The 23393-nt window shown below is 37.5% G+C and overlaps 1 protein-coding gene across 6 annotated transcripts in view; it reads left to right on the forward strand.

Annotated features, from left to right (window-relative positions):
* SYT1 (synaptotagmin 1) overlaps nucleotides 1–23393 on the forward strand; it is a 360340-nt gene that overhangs the window by 114445 nt on the left and 222502 nt on the right. For 4 of the 6 annotated variants that reach the window (XM_071799493.1, XM_065848520.2, XM_065848528.2 and 1 more), the window contains one exon: nucleotides 12720–12781. The exons of the other annotated variants lie outside the window; for them this stretch is intronic. The gene's annotated coding sequence lies outside the window, so the exon portion shown is untranslated. The remainder of the gene's footprint in view (nucleotides 1–12719; nucleotides 12782–23393) is intronic. 6 annotated transcript variants of the gene reach the window in all.

Genomic DNA, 23393 nt, shown 5'->3' on the forward strand with positions numbered 1-23393 from the left:
AAAGCACCTGTCAGCTTCAGAAAGGGCATCTGCTGATTTGTTGACAGGCAATTTCAAGTTCTCTTTTTGCAGAAACTCATATTAAGGGCTTCCCTGAACTAGATGATCTTTAAGAGAGATTTCCTTTTTGCCAGATGCTGAAATGCAATTTTAAATACATCATGTGGTGTTTTCTTGATTTGTTTAAAATCCATGCTGAGAGATGCTGAAACAATCGTTCTGCGTAGCGATATTTCTTATGTTGTCCTTTCCTAGCCGTGAATGAAGTTATGCTCTCATCTGACTGTTTACCAAAGCTACATTTACATGCACCTTCCTACTGGCAATGTATTCCCTTACTTCTGCTTTGTTTAAGAAAAAATAATCTTAAACCATGTTTAGTGCTAAATTCTGCATTGGATTATTCAGCAGAGAATTTCAGCGTTTCAGTGTTAAGCAGCTTCTCTCTGTCGGGATTGCTGTGAGATCTGTAGTGTTACAGCAGTCTGATATAGAAGAAAGGGAAATAAATTCCCCTCCAGAGCTAGACTGACTACAGAATTGAGGATGGAACTGAAGGAACTGGACAAAGGGACTAGAAGAAGTCTCCTAGCCTAACTACAGTGTTGCTCCCCTGAATTAGTCTAGCATAATGTATAATACAGCCTGGTTTAAGAATATATTGCAGTATCAGGTACTCAGTGGCCAGGCTTGCTTTGTTAGTTAGAAAAATAGATGAGGCACATTTTGGATAATGATGTTCTGTGTTGAGGTAGAGTGCGTCCCTGCCTCGAGATGATTCAGACATTTGTTATGTTTTCTAACTTTCTGTTTCTGCCTCTTCTGGGCCATGGGTAGTACAGATTGCTTTTGTTTTATAGTCTTAGCTAATGTGTTTGCAAATTGCAATGAAGGAATCTCAGAAAATTACGCTATACATCAGCTGAGACAGAACAAATGGTTTTTCCCTTCAAACTGCTCCAGTGTGCTATTTGAGTGCAAATCAGTGGTTTTTATGAAGTGGCTAAAGTTTGGTCTCCATAAGCTATATTACAGAAAATCTAGTAATCAAAAATTGAACAGGTTTCCTCAAGATGGATAGGAAGATTAAATTAAAGGGTGGTTTACATTAACATTTGGCTCTACAAAGAGGGAGAAATATTGCAATGTGGAATACTTCGCTTCATTAGCAAAAGTAGCCCAATTAAAATATTTGCCATATGGGTTTTTTAGGGATTTCAAATAGACCTTTCTTGAATTTTCCTTGATTCAAAGATGCTAACATTAAATGTGACACGTGCGATGGTAATTACAAGGTAATTATTTGATTTTCACTAAATAGACATTTCCATTAGATTCCTTCTGGCCATATCTAGCTCAGGAAGTTTATTTTATAGCCAAATACAATATCAAGATGTCTTTTCTTTCCTCAACTATGTAAGGAACAATAATGATAACTACTTCTTTTAATATTCCTAGCCATCTGTGCTTCAACACTCTGCAATGTCTGATGTGCTACTTTTTGATTAGGCTATCAGATTTGCTGAATGTGGACTTGATGCTTCCTTTTTTCCTTTCATGTAGACTTGCAAAACCACCGCTTGTCTTTTATCCTGCTTTTTGTAATAATATCTTGGCATGTAGTCTGCAAGGACTGGCTGTTAAGCTCTTCTGTCGCGGCCCAGGGTGACACCTGTGATTAAAAGGTCTGCCTGAATTCCGCAGTCTCTAGGTTTTTGCTTGTAGTTTCAAGATGAAAAAAGTCATGATGCTTCAAAGTTTCATCTCTAGGACTGCAAATCCAGCTGCATTTGTCAGGCATGTGCACATACTGTGTAAATAAATGTTTTGAGATACTGGAATGATACCTCTAGATGATATTACACAATTATGAATTTAGACCCAAATCCCAGTAGCAATAGGCTGGTTAAAACTTGTACTGTGCTTCCATGAGCATGGAGATGGAATTTTCTTCAAATGCTAGCCCTACCAATTTGTCGACCAGGGAAGGAAGCCAAGGTGGCCAGGTGGTATGTTACTGTGTGCCATTTACTACGGGCAGTAGCATGACTTAGCCACACGACACTGAGACACCACCGGCAACTGGTTGAGAACTCCGATGACTAAATTCTGTCCCATGGACAGCCAGCCAGGCTGATGACAATTTATCTCAGGAATATGAGACGTTTCTGCTGAACTGCGCAGCTGCTGCTGAGTTGGCTTTGCAGCTTTTGAGAAAGTAGCATTTGCCATCATGGCCACTTACATACCCGCTCTGTACTTTTCACAGGCTGTTGTCTTTTATCATTCAAGGTGGACTGTTGTCATTTGGGTGGTATGTTTCTTCAGGAAGTTGTAGACTGACAGTAAACTCCATTTTGCATTGCTCTTGGCATTCATGTATTTTAGACCCAGACAATGCTTCTGTCTACTATTTTACGTTTGGTTTATTTGTTGCTCCTCTGTTTCTAGGCAAAAGGAAGAACACTGAAGAAATTGAAAGACCTACTGACTGGTCATCTGATTACTTGTGTTTGAGGACTGCTGATACTGCTTAGCACATCTCATTTTTACTTCTGTGGTGGCACTATATACTGCCTGTTCCAGGAGACACTGCTGTCTGCTACAATGAAAGTCACTGAAAATATAATTTTCTGGATAGTACTAAAGAAGAAAGATGCTTGACAGTGTCAGAAATAGGCTGCAACAAATGTTACAAATGTGAATGTAACAGTTTTACAAAATCTGACCAGTTGAGTTCTCTAATTTTCAGGGACATCTCCACAAATCATGTTATTTTGATTCTAATTAATTTTATTTTTTGTTTCTTGAGATTTTGTATTGTAGAACCATAACTTATCAAAACGCAAATTTTAACAATTGCAAGGGCTTTTTTTACTAACTGTAAGGAAATGTTTCTGGAAGCTGGAGGGGACACAGCCAGGAGAGCTGATTGAAATTAGCCAAAGGGATATTTGATACCATATGATGTCATGCTCAGTATAAACCTGGGGAGCTTGCCAGAGGCGGAGGCAGTTGTTTCTCAGGAGCGGGCTAGGCATTGGTTTTCCACGTGGTGAGTGATTGCATTGTGTACCCCACTTTGTATATTCTTTTATTATTGTTGTTTGTCTCTTCCTTTGCTGTCCTGTTAAACTATTTTTATCCCAACACACGAGTTTTACCTTTTTTTCCCCCCTATTCTCTTCCCCATCTCCCTGGGAGCAAGGAAGAGTGAGCAAGCAGTTGTGTGGTACTTAGTTGATGGCTGAGGCTAAACCACAGTGGTCCTTTTTGGTGCTCAGTGTGGGGCTTGAAAGGTTGGGATAGCAACAGATCCAACCAGAGCATGTTAAAACAAATTTATTATATGTGTTTATTATATTAATAGTATCTGGTCACAATGTTGTGGGTTTTTTTTTCCACATGGTTGTGTTATGTAAATTCTTACATTCTTTATGTATTCCCTGTGATGCTGTTCATCACCTCTGGGAGACGAATCAAGATTATAATTTTACCATCCTGTGTAATATTGACTTATGAGAACATCACTAGCCATGAGTTTAAGCTGGTATTTGTATGCAACATTGTTGTCATGTCCATACCTTGGACACCACATCAGATTTTATTAGTAGTCATCCCCAATTTTTGGGGAAGACAAAGAAGGATACTTTTTCCCGCTTTTTCACCTCCCCTTTCTCCCTCAGGATATCCACAACAGCTATTGAGAATTTTGAACATCCTCGGGATGGTCAAGCCAGCATGCTCTTATTGCTGTGTCTCATGAATGTGCTTCAGGTCTTGTTCAGGGTTACGAAAGGTTCTTCAAGAATACCACCCAGAGATCTGCCCTGAGGCTGGATAGTCATGGGTGGCGTGGCACATGGAAGAACATGGATAGGTATCTAGAGATCTTGTAATCGCCAGCATTTTGGAGCTTCACTCCTGAAAAACTACAGAACCCTGATGAAGTGAGAGAATATTTAAAAGGAAAATGCTGTGGCTGTTCCAAAGAGGCACGATTTATTGCATTGTGCTGGGCCTTAGCCAGTATCTGCCAAACGGTGCTTGATATTATGCAGCATCCTCAGGGAGAAGAGAGGGAAAACAGACCGCGAGGCACTGTGGTTGCTCCCACCCTCATGACAAGTGCTGCAGCTACTCCAACCCTGACAACAGGCACTGCAGCTGAACCAGAGAACCAACCTGGAAAGCAATCTTTAAAACCTTCAAGTATGCTTACCTTATTTAGTGACCCTATTATTAATAAATTCTAGTGCCAGTACAAAAGATCAATGCTTTCTAGTTTGGTTATTGATTTTGAGTTTTTCCTTCTTTGCTACTGCTGGCCACATAAAAGTATACTGTATCATCTCTTCTTGTAGAGAAAAAAACTTCATTTAAGTTGATGACATTTAATTCTCATTAATTTAAAATGTGGTTCAACAGAATTAAAGAGTCAACTGTGACCATGAAAGCAGTGAAATTTCACATGAAGATTAAAAACAGTAGTCTTAGGATATGAAGCCCTCAGACAGATAGAGAAGGGTGAAAGGGAGCAGAGAGCTCTTGGTGTAGAACAAAAGATGTTGCAAGGTGGGTGCAGAGCAAGCAACATTAAAAGAAGTGTGAGAGACCGTGGACAGCAACTTTGGAAATCTGTGTGCCTGTTTTTATAGGATTTGTTTTGCTGCTTACCAGAAATCTGAGCACTATGCAGGCCATTACTTCATTGATTAGTTAAGGAAGAGGTAGAGGGAGGCGGTAACTTGGTTTTGTCTGTATTTAGACGTGGCAGGCTTTCGTATTTCTTTTTAATAATTTTCTTTAGGAGAATTAAAAATAGCAGCATGAATGAAAAATACAATATGTGAGAGAAGGTGTGGGATAACATTATACCAATGGTGAATCTTTTACTGTACATATCCAGGTGAACCTCAGAATAAGTCTGTTTAGGATTTTCTCTTACTCTAAAAAGTTATCTTTGAAGGGATGCATTTAAGTGGCTAGCAAATATTGAAGTTGTTGCCACTGTAAGTCTCCTTAGTGTAATACAGAAACGTTATTAGAACAACTCATCCATAGATTACATTGCTTAATCTGCTAAGGTGCCGATATTCGATCTCGGGTTTTATGGGTGAATTGCTTGCCCACAATTGTGCATTTTTGTAAAGCAGAATTGAGAAATAAATTAAAAAACCCTTGCACCAAACTTCCAGAACAAAAAGATCAGCAACATTATGTAACCTATAATCACTTCCTGCAGTGGATATTGCAGCAGGTGCTTTCGTCCTGTGGTAAATGCAATTAGATTTTGAATCTCTAAACACTGGAATGCAGCTGAGTGTGCATTGAAGGTACTGAATTTCTTTGGGGTATTTGCAGTTAGATGTCTTGTGTTAGTTCCATAAAATACACCAGCTATTAATGTAAAGATCTATGTTATCTTTCTAGGAAGGATTTGGGAGACTGATTAAAAACCTTCACTGTGCTTCTAAATAAATCTTGGTCTATAGCTGTAACAAGGAACCTAAATATGAGTTCTGAAGCCAATTTTGCTAGGAACTATATTCTTATCTTTTCATATGAGCCAAGATATCTCATCTACATAGTATCGTGAAGGACAGGATTTCTTTTTTTCTTAAAAAGCTCAGAAAATAATGCTAGCTCTTTATCTTTTTGTCTAGGAAAGCCTGAAAATAATTGAAATTAAATTTGATGAAATGCTGTGTCAGGAGTGCTTGTTGTTTCAAATGAAGCCTTGAAAGTTTTCAGGCAGGAAAATGAAGGTACCCTCTGATGTATAAAGTTTTTAGGGGTTTTTATTACTAATAAATGTTAGTAGTATTCTCGTGATTTCATATTTGCAAATGGAAAAATGTAGGCTTCATGTAAAGTTTGAAAATTCTACTATTTTCTAAGGAAATTGGTGAGACATACCCAGCAATCACAAAGCAGGAATGGCAAGCTATGCACTGTAAAGATTCCTCCCAGAGATTCTCCATGATTACTATATGGCAGATGCAGCAAAGTGGTTGAAGTGTCCCTATATAGTGTGAACACATTCAATTTATCTACTTTAATGGTCTGTCATATGCAAAGATTTCCTGGGAGTCTATGTCACATTTGGTGTACATCCACATCTCTGGCACATCTGATATCCTATTTATACAGCAGGACTCCAGTAATTCACTGTGAAATGGGTGTTACTAGAGGAAGAGCCATTTATTGTCCTGGTTAGATACTGTGGGGAATGCTAGTGCTGGTTGAAATCTGATAATCCTTTGCCATTCCTGCATATAGCCAAGACTTGTAACAGGAACATAAGCTTGAGCTGATTCATTTACTGGTTTGTGACTCTATTGTCACTGACTGTATTGTCACCATTAATAGGTCTTCTTCCATGAAAAGAGAATCTTTTAGTGCCCACTGATTCATATGATTGTTTATTGATCATGAAGTTACGATACTGACCTAAGTGTGGTTGATTGAAATATCAGAGTGGATGGCTCTTTCAACATCAAGCCAAGTGTGAGGACAAAGCTGGAAAAGGCTGTTGATGAGCAACGCGAGGTCTGAATCCACCAGGACTATGAACCAAGGAGGGCAGCAAGGCATGTTCTGTGCCGTGCTGGCAGGAAAAACAGAAGCTGAGAATGTGAGAAGCATCACGCAGCTGGGAGAGAGATGCAAAGGCAGTTGAGGAACAGCTAGCACCTACTGAGGGTTCGTAGCTGCTCCTTAGCCACTGTATGAATTGTGTGTAGCAGAAACACAGTATGTCAGTTGGAGGTGTGGAATATAAGCAAGAAAAGACTAGCCAGTTTCCTATGGAAAAAGGACCATAGGGCCTTCATAGAGTTGAAACTTAAATCTGAGTTGGATCTTAAATCTGCTAAGAACTGAAATTTTGAGGAAGCCACGAGTGAGCAGCATCTTTGAACATTAGGCAGTAGGTAATTAAACACAAGTGAACAGAGGCCAAAAAAAGCAGCTTCATTGCCAATATTGTAAAAAGTACTTCCATGGACAAATTCTGCAGTAAGCAGGGTCCTTCACTAAGTAGCGAAATCCCTAGAGCTGAAAATTGTGTTTGAATTTAACCACATGGGTTACAGGGTTGGGATGGCTGAGCCACAGTCTGAATGGGCAAAGGAAGCAGATTCTAAATACTGGTTTTACCACTAGTGCCCACAGTGACACAGTGTGTATTCTGCTAAATCATCGGCTGCTCCCCTGTATACGTACTCTGTCTTTACAAACTGTCCTGAATAAATGCCTATGTGTATGAATGAGGATGGGAGAATTTCTCCTGCCCCACCAGGAACTATATGTATAACGAGTATCTTTTATTTTTCAATCTGTTGCTCTAAATTTTTCCTTTGACTTAAAAAAAAGGTCTCTTTGTCCTGATTTATTTTTTTCCTCTTTCATTTCCTCTTTGAATAATTGTTTTCCTTTCCCTTAGGAAAACCAGCATCATGCATAGATACTTATCCATTTCCATGAACTTACTTTCTGTCCTGGTTTTTCCACCTAGTTTTGAGAGGACAGAGGATCTGGTAACAAGTTCTTACAGGCAGAAGTTCGCCATTTCTCTTCTCTGTACACTGACACCTAATGGCAGGCACACATCTGAGTTTTATTTTTTTTAAAGCCTTAGGTTGTTTTAAAACCCCCTGGACTGTTGCAGTCCAAAATATGAGAGCCAGTGCATACATTTTTGTGTGGCACTCTCTGTGTTAATCCCATTCGGGGTACAGTCTGAGAGGCTTTCCAGAAAAGGGGGTACATAGAAATGCTTAGCTTTCCTACTACTATTTATTCCCTTACCAGACTTTTCATGAAATTTGCAATGAAGATGGCAATAAATACCTGTTTTTTTTCCTAGTTTGCTTATCTGCTAGAGCACTTTTTATTGGATTTTGATTTACAGAATATCAAAGACTACTGAGCCTTCTTTCATTCACTGTTCTGCAACTCACTTTGTGCACGGTCACCTCTTCCATGATATGTGTACCTCCTTGTCAAATAATATGTACATTGTTTTTTACTCTTCTTTACTGTTCTCCATCATTTCTTACTGGCAAGGAGGCAGGGCGATGGGTGAAAGGGGAAGAATTCTGTCATCTAATATATGGTAACTTAGAGAAGTGCTATTTAGGTGTTTTTTGTGGAGATGTATTTAAAATTAGTTTCTGTTTTGTTATATTACAGGCCTGAATTCTGTCAGTAATGACCTCAATAGTGCCTGTTTTAATGTAATCCCTGCTTGCTGACTGCTGTTCCAAGAATAAAAATTTAAGCCAAAAGATTTAATGAAATCCTTTGGGATTAGTGCTCACTGGGCTGGGGAAATTGCATATCAACCTTTTCTCTGTACTCTAACCATACGGTTTGGTATTTGAATAGGAGGGTGTCCAAGAGAGACAACTCTGAGTTCATCAATAATTTACATTTTTGTTAGTTACAAACCTGGTATTTGGGATTCTGTTGCCATAGCAATCCATCTGGGCCTGAATGGGTAGTGTTTTAAGTGGCGGCTGTATAGGGATTCACAGTGTGTGCTTTAAATCCCTTCTGAACTAATCCTCAGATCTGTTCTGTGACTTATTTGAGGCTTCAACAAAATCAATGTTACTCACAGTAAAAAGTTTACGCTGAGCAAATTAAGCCCATAAAACATTAGAATATGCATATGATTAAGGACTGTAAAGTTCATAATGTATGACAATTTCTGTTTTAATATGTGAAGCAATTAATAAATGCCCACAACTCCATTTTTTTCAAAATACATTTAATTTGTTGCACATTATGCAACTAGAAATTATCCAGACTCTCTACTGGTTATTAGCTAATTTAAACTTCATAATCAAATGCTAGCTTCATTTTCCCAGATGTCAGTTCTATGTTTTACAGGATGTCAGTCTATTCATAACACTGTATAACTTCCACTTTCAATTAATCTGATTTTCTCTCTTATAAATAATTCTAAAGCAGAGAATAAAATTTGAAATTCCCATTTTCATTTCTGACATTACTGAGTTAGATTCTGAGGCTGCGCTGCTAAATTCAGTAGGCTAAACACCAGATGATTTTTTCTCTTTTTTTTTTCTCATTATTTGCTCATTTTGCCACGCAGAATTTCAAAATGATTTGTTCAAAACTTCCCAGATATGCTATGTAGAGGGTTGTCCTCAAGTTTGAAAGATGATCAATGAACTCCTCAGCAAACCTAAGCTAAGATTCAGCTCTGTCAAAACCAAAATTGTCCTGAAACTACTTTTCAGAGCTTTTAGTACTTCATAATAAAAATGTGGTCCAGTTTTGCCCTTGAAGTGTCACTAAACCATGGTGATGATGTATTAGTAGTTCTTTATTACTACAGAGTATAGAGATTCAGTTTGCAAAATTATTCCTCAAAGTTTGAAAGAGATAGAACAATATTCAAATAACAGCTATATGCTCTACTACTGATTGTTTAGCCCATAATCCTAAAGAGACAAAAATTGTTTCTTCATGGAGTTTGTGAAAGATCACACGGTTCTTCCTGCCCGTAAAAATGGTAACAGAATAAAGAAATTGCAGACGGCCTAAGAGATCTTGAGAAATTTTTAGTTACCATGCAACTTTCCTTTCGTCTTTTGTATTACAGTTCACAATGAATAGTGAAACTTGTAATAGATGGGGCTTAATTTTTCCATGATTCTGTGATGCTAAAAATGTTGTCATCTGTAATAAATGCAAATCTACTCTGTATCTGTGTGAGTTAAACTGAGAAAATCTACAAAGAATCCCTTCCTTGCAGTGGAGCTGGGTTTCATTTAACGAGCAAAGATATGCATGTATATCCTTAAATTCAGTGTGGTTGACTGAACTTTGTTTGTTTTAGAGGTCCAGTCCTTCTACTCCAGCTTAATGGGATTATTTCCATAATTGCTTTCCACTAAAGGTAACTGAGAACAGAGAGCTTAGAAATAACTAAAAAAAAGCCTTTGTTTTTATTGCTTTTGCATATCTTTATGAATAAATGAAGTTGCAGATCATTTACATGATTACTTACCCTAAAATTACATGCCCTGAAGTATCTTCTGTTGATACCATTTGTAAAATATAGATTATGCTTCAAAGGGATATTATGAGATGTATTGAGGCATATCAAAATGTGTTTCTGTTGATATTTCCAATGGTTTCATTAGGAAAAGTCTTCCCTTGCAAATATTATTGAAATGAAAACGGAGCCTTGGAAGATACTAGCGGCATGACAGATGCTATTTGTAGCTCTGGAAATATAGTTAGTTGTCACTGCAGGGAATCTCCTGCACTGAAGACCCATAGGAGTCCATAACCAAGGGTGAATGAATTAATCTTCCAACACACCTCATAAAAAATAGCCTGTGTTTAATAGTAAGTGATAGAAACACAGTTGAATGTCTCTGGCAATTTTTTTGATCTTTCTCTAGAAATGCAAATCTCTCCTTTTCATTTCTCTCTACCTATTTTAGTTCTGCAAATCCTTGCAAAGAGTGCAAGTCTCGTTGATTACTGTTGATTTTTATTGATTGGGTTTTACTTATCTTTTCCAGGCCTCCATTATACTTTCAATATGTTTTGGAAACTCTGTCTATCAATTTCAATGGAGCAGGCAGGCTGTCTCTGCTTGTATTCATTGAAGTACCACACTTACTTGTGGTTTCACTCAAATTTGCTTCTCTACTCTAGCACATAACCTGTGTTTTTGTTCACTTATTTCCTATTAATACTCAAGTAAACATCTAGCTTTCCATTTCTTCGCAGCAGAAGGAAATAGTTAATCTTCTGAAAGGCTCAGTAATAATATGACACAGCATGACACAGACAGCTTAGAGAAACAGGGGAAGATTGAGACAGTGCACCGCAGAGCAGGTGTGACTCTCTGGGTTCATTTCTCTAAGGCACTTGCAGCTACTTCTGTTCAAATGCAAGATGTACACAGGGAGCTGAACCAAAACTCTGGCTCTGAACGCTGGGAGAAGGTTGGGTTTAGAGCTTTTAATTTAAATCTGTTTTGAAGTATGTCTGAATTTCAAATTCCTCAGTTTAGGAGGGCTGGTATGACAAGGAGAGGCAAAGGTTTCATTGAACCCCTTCAAGAGGCACTAGAGTACAGTAGTTCATAGTAGGCCTGTCATGGCCTGTACCAGGACATTTCATACAGCTATTACGGAGCACCAAGCTATGTAAGGCCTGATAAGACTATTGTCACATGTATTACAAACTTTGGGAAAGAAGTGAGTTGATCCCACAGCTGTGTTTTACACCAGCATCTGAATTACTCTAAACTCTTTTGATATAAGGGGTTTATATCATTTTCCAGCTAACTTTGCATTGTTTGGGTGCTCCACAACTCCTCACTAATGTCTAGGACATAACAAAATGGGCTGTTGGATGGAAGAGCTAATCCATACAGTTCAAAAAAGTTTTAAACTTAATAACAACATAATATTGTGTGCTTTGGACTCATGGACCATATAGCCCTCAGCTTAACACCTGTTACTTGTTGCCTAACATGTTTCTTCAGTAGACTGACGTGCAAGTGATTTCTGGGATATCATAGATATTAACAGAACTATACAGAAAGCAATAATATTTTTTTACTAAAGAAGAAGGGAAAAATGGATATTTTTAATTGGTTATGTTCTGAATCCCTTACTTGGGTCATGAAAGATGGTAGCCTGGTTAATTTAGAGTGAGATGCTGGATGGAATCGTGATTTGACTTTTTTAAAGACCAGAATAAGGGTTGATGTGATATAGCTTGACAATTTTAGGTAATGGCAGTTTCATTTTCCTTTGACAAAGTTGATAGAAATTAAAAATACATTTACCTATCTTGGTAACTGTGCATTTGGCTCCTTTTTTTAACTCCATCAGAATTGGTCATCTGTGCACTTTAAGTGCCTTCACAGCTTGATCCTGCCTGCTCTTTCACATCAGTGTTGCCCTTATTGCAACCCTTATTGCCCATCAGTCCCAATTTTCTCCCTTCTCTCATGCAACCATTATTCATGAAAATTGTTTATAGTAAAAATCTGCAAAGCCAGTACGCTGTGTTCTTTCAAATTCTGCCTTCAAACTCACCTCAGCTGTGATGCCTGTAAACTGCCCAAGAAGGGCTAAGCAGCTGGTGTGCTGTGATCAGTGCTTATTATGCTAATTGTCTGCATGAAACGATGGGAGTAAGGCATGAAACTCCCCTCTTGAGCTTGTCCCTCTCCAGAAGTAGTGGGGAAGGCTGTGGCTGTTGTTGCAGGTATATGTTGTTTCTTCTTTAACTCTTCAATCTAATGGGTTAATCCAGGCAAGATCTAATACAGCATGAGAATTGAATTTTGAGCAGAGGATTGCCAGACTCACAGGTGGGAAAGCCTTTCACCTTCCCTGAACTGGGGAGAGCTGCAGGTGCCCAAATGTGATTCAGATGCCCAGAATTTAGTAAGAGGTTTCAAAAGAGATTTGTGCCCTACACCTGTGGATTTTCCATCTCTGCTGCTATTGTAGTACCTAACACTGGAAACTTGGTTTTTAAGTAAAAGGAGTGACATGGGTTTTCTCTTTTGGACAATTTCACAAAAACCCAAGGCTTTGAATCTTGAAGTAAACCAAAACTAAATATGAAAATAGTAAACTTCTATGGCACAAATGAAACTAGGTAATTCATTTTATATGGATGATAAATGCATGTATTTGTTTTTGTTACAGAAACGTGGAGCCCTGAATAAACAAAGAGAAGCGAGTTAAGCACACAGTCTGTATTGTGAACAGTAAGTGACTGGATTGTATACTCTGAAGCTGAATACTGTTTGTACTTCCATTTTTGTATTTTTTCTTATTCACAGTTCTTTTAACAAGTGTAAGAAATTAATGCAGTGAGCATTTCTGCCTTTTATCCAACTCAGTTTCATTTCACAGGGGTAGAGTTTTATTAATCCTATAATCATCTTAGGTAAGAGGCCCAGATAATCCACCCAATGTGTCTTCATCACTACCCTTACTGAAAATATTGTCTTTTTCTTCTCAGTAAAAGTGAATTGTAATACTAGAAGGTACAAAGCTAAAAATAGTATTACACTAATGTTTGCTCACACCTGAGACTTTGCAGCAGAACACTTAGATTTGGGTCAGTGTAGTCAGATCTTGTTGGGTCAGGACACAGGTAAGAGAGTTTTATGGGTTTGTGTTAACCACTTAATCACTGATTAATTGTTCTGAACTGCCATCAGAGCCGTGTTGTCCACTGTACAGTATGACCAGTCACAATGCATGGCTGCACTGGTCTCTAATAACTACAGCTTTATAAAACATTGAGAAATTAAGACTACTTGCTGAGACAAGAAAATGAGCCGTGGTTGTATTGCAGATGATATTATTGATGTTGTCCTTTGAAAAAAATCTCAGGCTGCTGGTTGTGATAGGAGTTGTGATACAGACCCTACTTTTATTGCCAGTCCTAAGTAATATTCCATGGGAAATGCAGCAGGGTATATGGATGTATTGCATTACTGGGTATTTATATTCTCTGAGATATAGACCTAATAGAGCCTGCTTATTTATGGCAGAAGATTGTGGACAGTAAGTAATGTAGAGAGAATATGTGCTCTTCAGCACCATTCTGCTTATAGAATACACATTTGACAGTATGTCATACAGTAGAATTGAAGGAATTTTATTGTTATATACGAAATCCCTTATTTAGTCAAACTGGCATATGGAACAGACTCATTTTGGATAGAAATAAATCTTGAATTTTTTTTGGCAAGCAGTAAAAATAAAACTCTTTTGTGGAAAATAATATATGTAAACCTCAAAAGCTAAAAAATACCCAGTATCTCTCTGGCTAACCAAGTTCAATGATTAGTTACTTAATCAAATGCATGAAAGGAAATGCGTGACATTTTGCTGAAGCTGAGGGCAACATAATGCTTGTTTGAAAATCTGTATGGTTATTTATACAGTGTACTGAACTGTGCTACCAGTAGGCATTTTTCAGACATATACCAAATCATACACGTGTTCCAGAAGGTCATTAGGAAAAAAAAAAAAATCAGCTTTATAAAAAACTTCTTAAAACTCACCTCATTTCTCTGTTCCTTTTCACTTTCCATTGCTTCTTCTGTCAATCATACTTTCCTTCCATTTTCTCTTCTTCCCTCTCAACTTGTGGTTTATATTCCTTACGTGCTATCACACTTCTCTTCACCTTTTATCTTTCCAGTCTTGTACCTACATAACTTATCTGGTCCAACTTCACAGTTTCTCCTCACATCTCCCACACAGGGCCATCTCTTCTGGCTCTTGGCAGAGCTGCCTTGTGGAATGTTCCAGATCTTTGGCAAATTTTGAGCTTGCTTCTTCTAATATGAAACAGATACTCTGCAGACCAAAAGCATTATTGGCATTGTCGGTAATAATACACTGAATAATGCTATATACCTGTTTCTAAGGAAGTTATGAAGGGTTGCAACGTATTGCAATATGGGTCAGCTTTTGCAATTTTTATTTGATATGTGGAAAGATATAGTGGAACTTTTTGGAGCTGTTATCTAACCAAATCAATTATGCTTTTCCCCTGGATCTTAAGTTTTGGCAGCAGTTGACTGATAGTTACATGCATAAATATTTGCAATTCAAGCCATTTGTGTAATGCAACTGATGTACCTATACAGAAAATCAAGGAGTTGTTATAGACCTGTTTGTAGGCAGTAAATTTCTCTACTGCAGATGCTCAAAACTTTTCTCCTCACTTGGGTTTCTGTGTCAAGTGGCCAGAACTTGGAGGCAGCTTTTTCAGTAGTGTGGATTTATCTGTGTATAGTGAGAAAAAATTAATCAACTCTTATTGGACTGGTACTCCATCACATACAAATTCTCTCCTGGCAGAATAGGTTGACAGAACCTTTTCATAGTATCCATCAGTTAATTTTATCAGTCATGGTATAATGATTATAAACTACAAATGATCTAACAATGAATATATAATTGCAGAAATGAAACTGTACAGTGGTTATTTAACATTTGTAATGTGTAATTTATTTAACACTCTCCTTGGAATATACATGGGAAATTAGAATAATAAAACAGAAATAAAATTACATCTATCTCTCATCCATCATCAGTGAGAAGCAATGTTACCAGCTCAATCAGGCTATACGTTCAGCCTTGTAGGGAAGTTCGTGTATACTACCTTTGGGCCTGCTTAAAACACCCTTGTGAACCGTATGTTATACATACACCAAGCAACAAGTCATTTGTCTAACACTGAGATTGACAAATGGTGGATCTTTATTTTAAAATATTTCTTTTTCTCAACCTGAATGAAAAGCTAAAATTCAAAATATCCAGTGCTGAGAGGCAAAAATATTGGATTCCAGATATAGGAAGAAGATTAAAATTAATATTGTTCTTCTTAAGAAAAGGATAAAATAAAAGTCATAATATATACTATATTTTGTTAGTTTTAATTGTTCTCATGTTTGTTTTAAATGCAAAGGCCATTGTCTTTTGACTTTGATATTGCAAAAAATCACAATCGTCCTTTGTGGAGGAGGGAAAAAAATCTTGCAATATGTGTTCCAAAAAAGGTGCCTGTCATCCTGACATATTCAGCAGCAATCATTCATCTGCCACATGCTTTGGTTTATCAAATAATTGACATCTTTGGTGACTGCTGGTTAATAATAGTTTTTTCATTATTCATGTTTCATAAAGACAAGTTCAGGAAATGTGACATAAAATTAGAGACTGCACAAACAAAGCGCTAATATAGGAGGAGGAAGGCCAAGCCTCCCTCCCCCGTGAGCAGATGAGAGGAGACTTGGCCTGCTGAAAATTATTGTACAGGCAGTTTGACTCCATTATATGTAGAAGAAAACTCATGTTAGACTTACCATTAGCTCATGAGAAGGCAATATTATTGTTGTTTACCCTAATATATGTTTCAAAAGCTACTGTGTTTTATATTTTACTATTTACCATATTATATCTAGAGGCCTGTAATGTACCAGTGATGAAGCAGCTAAATGAAGGGTTCCATGGTTTTGGAAGGGTCAGTTTTGTAAAAGTTGAATTTATGAGCCTTCAAAAAGAAATGAGCCTGTGGTTTCTGAATGTTCTCTCCTAATCACAATAATCTTCCCTTACATTACGATTTCAATCTTTCATTGTAATATAGTAATCTAGAAGCAGCATGGAAGCGCCCTCATTCCCTGTGCTCCCAGGTTTTGTCACTGCCCATTAAAATTCATGTGCGTATACTGCAGGCTTGGGTAAAATAGTTCATTTGAGTGTTCATACTACCTGAATTCTGTAATGAGGTCTTCCCCTAAATTAGTTTCACGTTTCCTTTTTTTTTTTTTTTTTTCCTCCCACAGCGGATATATGAACTTCTGCTAAATTATATGGCAACATTTGCACAGTGTAAGGTTTTTTATTTTGTCTCTGTTTTGTTTATCATGTTGTGACTATTCCGAGTAGTATATTCTCTGTGACTCATATGCTTACAAAATTCTGTGCCTCAAAACCTCATTTTTCTTTTTTTTTATCGATCTTGTGTTACAGACACAGCTTTGCATTTTTTAATGTGAGATCTCTGACACAGATTTAGATTCTGTACTGCTTTGAGGTATGCTAGTTATGCAACCTAAGTTTGCAAAATGGCTCTATGTTTGTACTTCCCTGGGGCTTCAGTTTAGTTGTCATCTATCATTTTAGCACTGTGATTGATTACTCTCTACTATTTAATTTATCTGCTGCAGCTTCTCAGCTTTTTCTTCAATTGGTAAACACATAATTTTCAAGGCACATTTTCAAATGATGTGTTTTCCAAGTGCCCCAGAAGTCATGTAATCATATTTTTCTCAGCTAGGAATTTAACTGTTTAAGCCATTTAATGGTTTCAGTGGTTTCAATAAATTATTGGTGGATATTTTCTGTATTACTTGGAAGATTTGCACTGTAAATCTGTGTTGCATTTTCCATTTTTCAATGTTATCATATATATTTATTCTGAAATACAAGTGTATTTAACAACTGCTTCTTTGTCCACCAAAAAACAGTAAAAGAAATGAGCACCTTTTTTAAGTGTAGGAGCCAAATGCCTGGGTGATGCTGCTACCGTAGACTTTAATCACCTTTGCCCATTTGGCTTCAAAAGCAAAATATTGGTTAGGTTGATTTACTCCTTGAAATTTCACAAGCCAGCTTCAGTCAGTAGGGTTAATGTGTGTTTGTTTTCTTATATACTGTTTTCCTGTATTGTAATTTGCTATTTTTAAGCATTACATTGAATATCAAATTGGATTTTATTTTAAATCGGGCTGTTTCAGAGTAATATCAAGTTCCCATTTTAAACAGATGTGGGGTTTTTTTTGCATTAAGTCATACTGTGTATACACATGGCAGCAGTTTTACACAAGTACTGAGGCAACTTCCACGAAGCTACTGTAATGAACTGCATCTATGATGCACATGTCAAAGATGTTCCAATGTCAAATTTCCTTTTCTCCTGTAGTTTTTATTATGGCTCTATGTTATCTGTGTTTCTGATTGGGGAGGTTGATAATTTGTTTTGATTTTTTTGTTTTTTTTTTTCCTTTTTAGTTACTGACTATATTTAATATTTGTGATTAAAATCTCTCAGTAAGAAGAATTATACTGTGCCATCATAATGCAGCTTTGCTGACGTCGGTAGCTGCTGTTGTAGTCCTATCTCTAAATACAATCAAACAAAATGAATAGACATCTGCTTTTTGGGGGCAGTTTGGTGTTCTTTTTTTTGGGAGAGTAAGCTTTAATCAGTGTTTACCTTTTGTTTGTTTTTGTTGATCTCTTTGCACAATCCCCTTTTAAAGACTGCCGGGTTAGCTTCCTGGAAGGTAAATTCCAGCTCACATTTCCTTACAGAATTGGAGATGATAACCAGTTCTGTCAGTCTTGTAGTGACTTCGATTAGGAACTAAGAAGATAGACTTTCTTGTCAGCTCCGCTATTTCACGTTTATGGTACATGAAGGTTAACTCAAAAAATAATTAATATAATACAAGTGATTATATACATGCAGGTTAAAGAGTTGGTGACAGAGAAGGAACACTATGTGACAGATTTGAATTCTCTCCAAGTATGAGTTAGTTCTTTAGTGATGACGTTCTTTGTTGCCTTCATTCAAAGTTTTGCACTATAAATCTTATTTTGAAGACATATAGCCATCATAAACATCACATTTTGACAGCTTTTCTCATGTGAATGAAACTCATTCAAGTAAGTTTATTCAGAAATGAGAAAAGATGCATCTTAGACCTGTTTGCAGTCATATCTTTAAGTTACTGGTATAATAACATTTATCTCTGAAAATGCAAAGAGAATAGGATATTCTGTTACTCACTTTCTTATGTAAACAAAAATGTTTTGCCAAGCCATTATCAAAGATAGCACACAAAAATATATTTCATGATGTTAATCTGCTTTGTTTATATAGATATCTGAAGTGCATGAAAATGGGCAATGTAGAATTTTTCTTGCAATAAATGATTTTAAAAGTACAAAATTCAAAATTAAGTATATATGGAAAAAAAACATGATTGGGCAAGGGGGATATACTTTAGAATGGCTAGAAATTAGGAGTGATTAGGGGTGCTCTGGAATATGTCAAATACGTTAGCCATGTGTCTGAAGTGTGCTTCTGCTGCTATACCTTCAGTTTTGTCCTGAGCGCTCAAGACGCAAGGACATGGTTTTAATGTGAGAGAAGCTTCTACACAAGGGCTCTTCCTATAATGTTGATTGATGTATTTCATACTCATGACTCTTATAGCTATGCTATTAAATGCAAAAATGGTGATTTGAGCTGAAGGCACAAGTTTTTCAATGTGGTGGTCATAAAGCACGTAACATACAAGGCGTGTTTCCAGTCTTGCCAATTGAAAAGCTTTAGTTAAGCCATTAAAGATACTGAGATTCTGGTATTCCCATGGACTGTGTATTTGGGAGGTTTTCTCATTGCTGCCTGATGTCCATGACTGCTTCAGTCTCTCAAAAATCTCAACATTTAGAAGTGTCTTTTTTACTGAAAGATGAGATTCTCATGTGGTCACGTGGATCCAGGAGCTGGAGCTTCCAAGGATTAACTCCCAAACATTTATTGCAAAGTCTGGCAACGCTGTGTAAAGTGTGTGATAGCCTGGAGGTCTCTGATAGTTCTGTACAGCACTACACTTTGATCTTCCATGTAACAGGTCTCCCAATACCTTTTCATCTCTAACAGAAGTAGTGCCCAGGCTGCTTTTATACAATAAGCCTGTTTCACTCACCCCTGTAAGTTGCAATGCCAAGTGAAAACATTGTTTTAGAAAGAAGAATGAGAAAAAAAAGGTATACAATGTCATTCAGACTGTGCAACCTTAACCATTTTTGATGGAATTTTGTTCTTAGAAGTGTGTCTCAGTGTTTGAATCTTTAATTTAAATGAAATGCTTAACACGAACAGAGTTTATTTAAAGATCTAATTTTACTTGAGGGGTAATAATTTTAAGAACTTTAAACTGCATTAAACCATTAGTTAATAAACCACTAGCTATTAAATTGTTTATAGTTTATCCTGCAGATAACAATGATTCCTTCTGGAGAGTTATGGTCTATTGGGCAAATATGCATTTAGGGAGGTTTTAAAATGAGAGTTAGATCCAGACTTTATAATTATGTACTTAGACATTTCTTGAGGAAAATAGAATCAGTAGCTTTTTATGTATGAAGCCATACGCTGCTCAGAAACATGTAAACGTTAGCAGTACACTGCTATGTTTATAATAAGGAATTGCTACATCTCAGTTGCTGTATCATCGTCCTCATTGTTTTGTTTGCTCTGAAATTTGACTATTTGCAGCCTCAGTATTTGGAGTTATGGCCTGTCAGTGTAGACACTCCAGTTGCACCCTGGAAAACCGGTCCATATCTCAGTCCTTGTGGACTAGTTCCATATCCATTTAAAAAGAGTAAAAGTATTTGAGACCTGACTTCCTTTAAAAAACAATTGTTCAAAAAAAAAACGTGGGTTTTTTATAACTTCATGCGGGCATTGTTAATGCACAAGAGTTTTGCAAACCCTCTCTCTGTTTGTTGTGTTTTCACATGTATTTTAAAGACTGTTTCTTCCAGAAGTAATAATTGTCATTTACATTAATAATCTGCCGAGTAAGCTCATTATATTAAACCACAAGTAGAATTCTACTTACACTTATTGCCTTTGAAGCAGAACCAGTGATTATAAGCATGTGGAAAGGGTGTGATGCTATCCAGGCCCATCATGGATCATCTACAATGGCTTTCGCAGCTTTCTGGCATTCACCAGTGTGGCAGCTGTACTTTCCCATTCCTTTGTGGGGCTGTCCTTCGTGGCTGCTCAATAGTGAGACTTCATTTTCTCCAGTCTCTTTGTGGCAGAACTCGTAGGGGTCACACTTTGGGCTACAAAGATGATTAGAGGTCCAGAGCACCCTTTTTATGAGGCGAGACTGAGAGAGCTGGGTCTGTTCAGCCTGGAGAAGGCTGAGAGGGGATCTCATCAATGTTTATAAATATTTCCAGGGTGGGTGTCAAGAAGATGGGACCAGACACCTTTCAGTGGCGCCCGACGATAGGATGAGGGGCAGTTATCACAGACTGAAGCACAGGAGCTTTCATCTGTATATGAGGAGAAACTTCTTCACGGTGAGGGTGCCAGAGCACTGGAACAGGCTGCCCAGAGAGGTTGTGGAGTCTCCTTCTCTGGGAGTCATTCAAAACCTCCCTGGACACATTCCTGTGCGATCTGCTCTGGGTGAACCTGCTTTAGCGGGTGGGTTGGACTGGATGATCTCCAGAGGTCCCTTCCAACCCCAACCATTCTGTGATTCTGTGAAGTTCTATCCTGAATTAGAAACTGTTTCTTGTACTTGTCAAGCATTTTTAGTATCATTGTTGAAGTTCTTTTTTCATTAATGTGTATCTTTTGTATCACATTTTCACTGTGCTATTCCAAAAAAAACCCCGATCACTTAACTAGCTTTACTTTTAATTAATTGGAAGGGGGAAAAAAAAAAGAATAAAAAAAGGTGGGCGGGGAGGGGAAGGCATGGGAGAAATCCAGGTGTCTGATACTAAAATTTTCAAAGGCTATGTTAGTGGACATGAACAACTTGCTTAAACCCTCTTGAGTAGCTTTCCTTTTAAAAACGAGTATGGTGGCACGTAACTTTCCAGGAGGTTTGACATTCACTCCTGTGGTGAAATTCATAGTATTGTTACTGGCATGAAAAGAATGAGCTGATGCCATCCTAGTATTGTGAAGGCCTTGAAGAACGACAGGGCCATGCACTGCTGTTACATATCATTATTCTTTCAGACTCTGCGACTGTTCTGAGTATTGTTTGTCCAGCAGCACATACTTCTGAGGAGATGCCAGCATGTTGGTCTATCTGATGTGTTCATCAGTACCTAATTATTTTTGATGTATGTTAAAAGAAACTGAGTTCTTATCTGTTGTTAACTAACTATGTATTTAAAAAAAAAAATGGCTTGCTTGGTGTTTTCTAGTTTTGAAAATGCCTGTATAAGACTGTGAGCAAATCCTGCAAACATCAAACAGAGATTCTTGCTGCATTTTTCACCAATATAAAATCTCCCTGCTTTCCCCTATTCGTTCTCCTGGGAAAAAAACAGCAGACTTCACAAGCCTGAATAATGAGATGGGGCTAGGGAAGAGGAAAGCTCTGGTATAATTATCCTAACCTGCTACTACTGTGACATCTACCCTCATATTGTTTCTGATTCTCTATTCTTCCATTTTTGTTTATATGCCCATGTCTCTCCCTTTGCTACTGTCTCCTTGGCAGCTCTGCCTAAATCTTAGTTTCCCTTGTAGAGCTACCTTGACCATACTCTTCTGGAAAAGATCCCTCATTCCCCATTGTCACCTAATTTGTGTTCTTGTAGTTTCCATAGTCCTGACTGTCTTCATAACAGTGCTTTCAGAAGGGTAACAATAGGGATAAAATACAGCTTATTTCACTTACATCTGCTGGAGTGCTGCAACTAGGTTGTGACTGACCTTGCAATGAGGTACTCAAGCTGGGATGGTACCCATTTATGTGATCAGCAATGTATCCAGACATAGAGAAAGTACTTGCTTTTATGTGCACGTTTCTTCCATGACATGCCCAGGTGTTCTACTGTCATACTATAAAGCAGTGAGGGAACCTGGGGTTTGTACCTATTCCCTCTGTGTTTGTTTTCTTGACATAAGCTCAGAGCTCTTTTGGCATCTCTTTATCCCACTCAGCAAACTGTCTTTTCGGCTTTGTTTCTACTTCTTACTTTTCTATGTACTATGGACATGGGACTATAAGGTTAGATTACTTCAGATAGAACACACTAAATTTACTTACAGATGATACAAGAATACATTATCTCTGTGTCTTTTTGTTGATTGTTAAACCCGTAGCATTAGCATATAGTACTTTCTCCAGATTATCTGCCTGTAGCACACTCTGTCTGATCTGTTTGAAGAACTGCTGTTTTCTGCTGATTAGATATCTTACTAAGAGCTCAAAAAAAACCCCACGTTTATATTTCTTCCTTTTCTTCTTGCACGCATGTGTGCTTGCTTTCTCGGTTTTGCTTTCTGTGTCTCTCTTGCTTTTTTTTCTCTGTTTTGCTGGAACATTATGTCCTCAGTTGTCAAATAGCTTTCTCTCAGCTGAAGTTCCAATGCTGAATTGAAAGAAATCAGCCAGAAGCTCAGGAAAATGATTCATTTTTACAGTGAAACTGAATTTTAGGAGTCTTAAATGAAAAAAAAAGTGTATTATTAAAAATGCAATATTAAGCTTGTGAAAAAGAATCTCTAAGATTGAGCATATAAGAATGGAAATGCTATTATAAGATTATGAAACCTTTAAGGCTTATTTGAATGATCTGCTTGTTTCTACAGGCTAAATAAAGCTCTGTTTTATTAATCCTAAGTGTCCTTTTGTTTGTTGCAGTATATTAAATCAGGTTTACAGCATCTCTTCAATATTAGCTTCCCAGGAACAAAACCACCAAAGTGCAACTATTGGTCAGCTAGAATGATACAGTCACAGAATCTTAGAATGGTTTGGGTTGGAATGGTACCTTGAAGATCATCTAGTTCCAAGCCCCCTGCCATGGGCAGGGACACGTTCCACTGAACCAGGTTGCTCAATGCCTCATCCAGCCTGGACTTGAACAGTTCCAGGGATGGAGCATTCACAGATGCTCTGGGCAGCCGTTCCAGTGCCTCACCACCCTCATGGTGAGGAATGCTGAAAATAAATATGGATGATTAAGTAATTTGTTATTTTTCAGAAACAGCATCCATTTGTGTAT

The sequence above is a fragment of the Patagioenas fasciata genome, chromosome 1 (assembly GCF_037038585.1).
Source record: "Patagioenas fasciata isolate bPatFas1 chromosome 1, bPatFas1.hap1, whole genome shotgun sequence".
NCBI classification, from domain to species: Eukaryota; Metazoa; Chordata; class Aves; order Columbiformes; family Columbidae; genus Patagioenas; species Patagioenas fasciata.